The sequence below is a fragment of the Panthera tigris genome, chromosome B1, assembly GCF_018350195.1.
Source record: "Panthera tigris isolate Pti1 chromosome B1, P.tigris_Pti1_mat1.1, whole genome shotgun sequence".
Lineage (NCBI taxonomy): Eukaryota > Metazoa > Chordata > Mammalia > Carnivora > Felidae > Panthera > Panthera tigris.
Window position 1 is genome coordinate 67,292,732 of NC_056663.1, and position 6,000 is coordinate 67,298,731.

The 6,000-nt window shown below is 36.8% G+C and overlaps 1 pseudogene; it reads right to left on the reverse strand.

Moving 5' to 3' along the window:
• The window catches only part of LOC102967129, a 77,736-nt pseudogene extending 72,682 nt beyond the window's left edge, over positions 1-5,054 (reverse strand).
• Between the last annotated feature and the right edge of the window lie 946 nt (positions 5,055-6,000).

A 6,000-nucleotide genomic window follows, 5' to 3' on the forward strand; every position in this document is an offset into this window, starting at 1 on the left:
TATATGCTGCTGTTAATAATTTATATATGAGAATGATAATGATTTTTAAAGTTTATATTTCATAGTTACAATTCTACTTTGTGTTCTATGATATATTTACATGTTATTTTCAAAACATCTTTAATATTTAACAGTGCCTGGGTGGCTCAGTCGCTTGAGTGTCTGACTTTGGCTCAGGTCATGATCTCACAGTTTGTGGGATCAAGTTCCATGTCAGGCTTTGGGCTGACAGTGCAGAGCCTGTTTCAGATTTTCTGTCTCCCTTTCTTTCTTCCCCTCCCCTGCTCCCTCTCTCCCTCTCTCTCTCAAAAATAAATAGACACTACAAAAATGAATAAAAACATCTTTAATATTTAGTAAATGTTAAACTAACACATAGCACACTGATATTAATATTGACAAATATTGGCATTGCTATTGTGTTCTGACAATACAATAATTAATGATAATGATAATCATATTGGAAAACAAAAGATAAAAACAGCAAACAGGAGAGAAGGGAAAGGAGATTAAATATTATTTTATATTTTATATCATTTTATAATTTATAGAACCTTTAAAAATTTTCTTGGTGATCCCCTCAAAATAAAATTATTCAATATTCAATCCATCTCAACAACTCTCTGCCAGTGTCATGCATTATTCTCCATTTCACTGGAAGTAACAGTTGTTAAAAGTCCTCAAGACCTGACTTCCTCCTGTCAGACTGACAATTCTTTTCCTGCAAACTCTCATTTTTTTTTCTTCTAAGTCATGTGTTTTCCTACAAAATTCTTATATCTACTTAGTGATACCTATCTGGAATCAGAATAATAAACAACTTTTGCTTCCTTTGCCTCTATATGGATGAACAGCTCTGGAAGCGTGGATGACCAACGAATGTTGGTATCAATCCAGCCAACTGCTAGGAAATCTGAATGGTAACAGTACACTTCCTAAGAAAGGGCCACAGAAGTGTCAAGTGGGATTATTTCTAAATGGTTAGTGATGGACACAGTAGGAATGCCTACTATAAGTACTACATACTGATCCTGGAGCCAAAAGTACTTCATTACCTCAAAAAGACACAGGGTTGGAGGAAAGTAGGTGACAGGGAAAGAGAGAGGGAGGGTAAGAGGAAAAGAAAAGAAAGAAAAAGGAGAAGATGAAAGAACAAGGAGAAGAATTCAAACTGTCTAGAGGTCTCACTGGACCACAGGAATGAGAGAAAACAATTATTTTCACAAGGATACATTTTTGTTGGGAGAGCAGTAAGGCAGGTTATTAATGTAGGAATTACTTGATATCTTGTTTTCACATTAAAGGAATAGGAATCACAGACTGAGAAGAATAATAGTACTTTGAATTATTGTCAATAATAAGTCAAACAGAAGAAAGATTTCACTCAAACCATTTTGTTTATAACTGGATGAGAGAAAAAAAAATGTCAATTTTCCATACTGTTCCCAAAATAAAAAGACTGAATTTTCCTACTAAAAGAGAAAACATTTCCGAATGAGCTTAAAAAATAACTTCAGCTATGACATTTGCACTAAACCTCTTGAATGCTGTAATAAAGAGAGTTCGCGTGTGAAAAACATGGGCATTAGGTATCTCCAGTTTCACTCACCCCTTCCTGTCAATCTGTTCTCTCTCTCCTTGTATAGCAGGGACTGGAAGGGTAAAAACAAACTTCCCATCCTCACTTGCATTTCGAGTTCTGATGGAAAACAGCTTCTGTGAGTAAAGTGCAATGGCACAGAATTAGAAGTGAGGTAGGTGCCATCTCCCTGCAGCTGTGGAGTCTGGCAAACACAATTGCATAGCTGTGAGTATTTGTGGGTTCTGGGCTCCAATTCCAGGGTCTGTCCACCAGGATCATGAGCACGAACTAGCAGCGGTGGAAATGGAAGAAGCAGCGGTTTCCTAGATTGCAGATTGCCACCAGGGTCATGTAACCTTGGAAACCACGGTCTAGTGGTCAATTCCTTGACATCTCCTCACCTAGCCTTTCCAATCATGCTTAATCACTAAAATCTCTTGAAATAACTATGGTGATTTTCTTCTTGGAACCATAATAGATACTGATGAGAAAAGAGAGACGAGGAAAATGCAAGTGAAAAGAAAACGATAGATATAGAACTAAACAGGATAAAGAGCCATGTTATATAATGGAATTTTCAGATCATTATATAAATTATATAATGCAAGAATGCAAGAACATGATTTCTGCCTCACTTCCAAATTCTGTCCCTTTGTCCCAAATTACAGTAGCTGTTTCTAGCCACAAAGGAGATGAAGAAATGTGGTTTTACCTTTCCAGTCACTGCCACAGCTTGGAAGGACAGAATGAATGGGATTAAGCACAAAGAAAACAAACAGTATCTAATACACACTATGCTCCTTATATAAAGCCTTTTTCATCACTTAATTCTAAGGTATTTTTCATCAGTATCATATAGCTCAAGTTCATTTTGCACATATTTTACTTTATTAGAAAATTTTAGAATTTAGTAGCATATATTTACATATAGATACAAGCTTTGTATATACCTACACACTCATAGACACACAAGTAAAATATATACGTTTTATTTTTTATGATGTTTGTGAAGCATTTACAATAATTTAAATATTTTATGTACTTTTTTACAATGAAATCTTTAAAAGATTTCCAAAACTAATGTTTATAAGGTACATTATCTGCTCATAAAACATTCCAATTAAAACCATAAAGACTCCACCAAAAACTACTAAGATTGGTAAATGAATTTAGTAAGTTGCAGAATACAAAATCAATGAACAGGAATCTGTTACATTTCTATACAATAATAATGAAGAAGATGAAAGAAAAAATTATCAAAACAATCCCATTGACAATTGCACCAAAATAATAAAATACCTAGGAATAACTTAACCAAGAGATGAAAGACCTATACACCGAAAGCTATAAAACATTTATGAAAGAAATTAAAGACAGCACAAAGATATGAAAAAAAAAATTCTATAATTGAAGATCGGAAGAACAAATATTGTGAAAATATCCATACCCAAAAGAATCTACAGATTTAATGCATTCTCTATAAAAATATCAAAATTTAAAGAACTAGGACAAACAATCCTAAAATTTGTGTGGAATCACAAAAGACCCCAAATAGCAATCTTGAAAAAGAAAAAGCTAGAGATCTCACAATTCCAGATTTTGAGTTCTACAAAGTTGTAGTAATCAAAACAGTATGGTATTGGCACAAAAATAGACAGAAGATCAATAGAACAGGATAGAAAACCCAGAAACAAATTCATGATTATTACAGCCAATTAACCTCCAACAAAGAAGGCAAGAATATTCAATGAAAAAAGTCTCTTCAACAAATGGTTTTGGAAAACCTGGATAGCTATATGCAAAAGAATGCAACTGGACTACCTTTTTACACCACACCCAAAAATAAACTCAAAATGGATTAAGGACCTAAATGTGAGACCTGTAACAATAAAAATCCTAGAAGAGAGCACAAGCAGTAATTCCGCTAACATTGGTCATAACGTTTTTTCTACATACTTCAGTCATCTGAGGCAAGGGAAACAAAGGCAAAAACAAAAACAAAAACAAAACACTGTTGGGACTACATCAAAATAAAAAGTTTCTGCAGAGCAAAGGAAGAACTCAACAAAACTAAAAGACAATCTACTGAATGGGAAAAGATATTTGCAAATGACATAACCAATAAAGGGTTAGCATTCAAAATGTATAAAGAACATAAACAACTCAATACACACCCACCAAATAATCCAATTAAAAAATAAGCCGAAGACATAAACAGACGTTTCTCCAAAGAAGACATACAAATGGCCAACAGACATATGAAAAGATGCTCAACATCACTGATCATCAGAGAAATGCAAATCAAAAATACAATGAGACATCACCTCACACCTGTCCGAATGGCTAAAATTAAAAACACAAGAAACAAGAAGCATTGGCTACAATGTGGAGGAAAAGGAACCCTCTCGTTTTGTTGGTGGGAATGCAAACTGGTGCAGCCACTGTGAAGAACAGCATGGAGGTTCCTCCTCAAAATATTAAAAACAGAACTACCTTATGATCCAGTAGTTGCACTAGTGGGTATTTACCTAAAGAATACCAACACTAATTCAAAAGGATATGTGCACCCCCATGTTTATTGCAGCATTATTGATAATAGCCAAATTACGGAAGCAGCCCAAGTGTCCACCGATAGATGAACGGACAAAGATCATGTTGTATACACACACACACACACACACACACACACACACACAGAAGAATATTATTTAGCCATAAAAAAGAATGAAATATTGCCATTTTCAAGAACTAGGATGGAACTAAAGAGTATAATGTTGCAAAATAAGCCAGCCAGAGAAAGACAAATACCTATGATTTCACTCATGTGTGGAATTTAAGAAAAAAAAAAAGAAAAAGTGGGGAAAAAAGAGACAAACCAAAAAACAGACTCTTAAGTATAGAGAACAGATGGCTCCCAAAGAGGAGGTGGGAGATGATAGGTGAAATCAGTGAAGGAGATTAAGTGTGCACTCCTCCCGATGAGCACTGAGCAATATACAACATTAGTCAATCACTGTATTGTACACTTGAAACCAATATAACACTGTATGTTAACTATAATGGAATGAAAATAAAAATAAAAATTAAAAATGAATAAATAAATTGTGAGATACACAACTAAACTGAATGAAGACAAATGACTATTTAGTATATTGTTATATACTTGTTGCATGGAACAGTGCCTAGAAGGTCGTGGCACTCAGTAAGTCTTAACATTTTTCATTGTGTGGATCCATGTATATACAGTTTTTTGGGTTTTTTTTTTTTCGCTTTAATGTTAAAAATATTTATTTTTCTAAAAGATCTGCATAAAAGTTGGAAGGAGAAAGAAGGATGTCAAGTGACCCACATCCAAATCCGGGCTGAGGAAGGATGACGAGCTGCCTAAAAAATCCTGGTAGCCGGAGTAAGCTGCAGACATTGAAATGGCCACTGGCCAATGGAACCAGCAGCTTGGGTCAGCTGTATTCATGAGTACCACTGAGCTGCATCAAGGACCACAAAGTTGCTGGCCTCAATCATTCCTCCTTTTTGGGAAGGCACAAGTAGTTGCTCGCCCTTAAGGCATGTCCATGATGGTTTTGTGCTCTTTCACGGCCTTGTCTCAGTCTCTGCCACTGAATTCTGCAATGACCACACTCCAGGGGGTCTCTTCATCTGGGTGCTAAGGGCCAAAGTGGAAGTCTTCAGGTTTTGAGCTGGCAAGCTGTCCAGCGGTAGCATGGTGGTACTCTCAAAGGTGAGCCTCTGCCATTTCTGGAATGTCTCCAGTGCTCCTGCAGGCCGCCCAGGTCCAGCTCGGCCAGAATCAGCAGGAGTGGTGGCAGCAGAAGCTGCACCAGCTCCACCAGCCATTGTCTGGGGCCCAGCTCCAGGCAGCGAGGACTCCCTCAGCCTTCGCTTAGCTGGGCACCAGGATCCCACCTGGCCTCCCACCTGGCCTCCCACCTGGCCTGGCCCTGGACCCTGTGGGGCCCTGCATGGCTGTTGCTGGGTAAGGTGGCAGTCCCGGAGGTCCCGGGCCACTTCTGCCAGCTTGGCTTGGGGCTGCATTGCTCTTTGCTTAACACATGGCTCCATATACTGCATAATACAGTACTGCAAAAGTATCTTCTCTTCCTTGTGATTTTCTTAATAAGCATGTTCTTTTCTCTAGTTTACTTTACTATAAGAATATGTAACACATATAATGTAAATATATAATAAATTTATAATGAATATATAATACCAAGTAAAAAAAATGCGTTAACTGACTCTATGTTATCCGTAAAGCTTCTCATCAATAATAGGCTATTAGTGGTTAAGTTTTGCGGGAGTCTAAGTTATATGTGGATTTTTCACTGCAGGGGACGACATTCCTAACATCCCTCATGTCGTTTAAAGGTCAACTGTAATTAATGCAGAAAAAAACAGTAAAA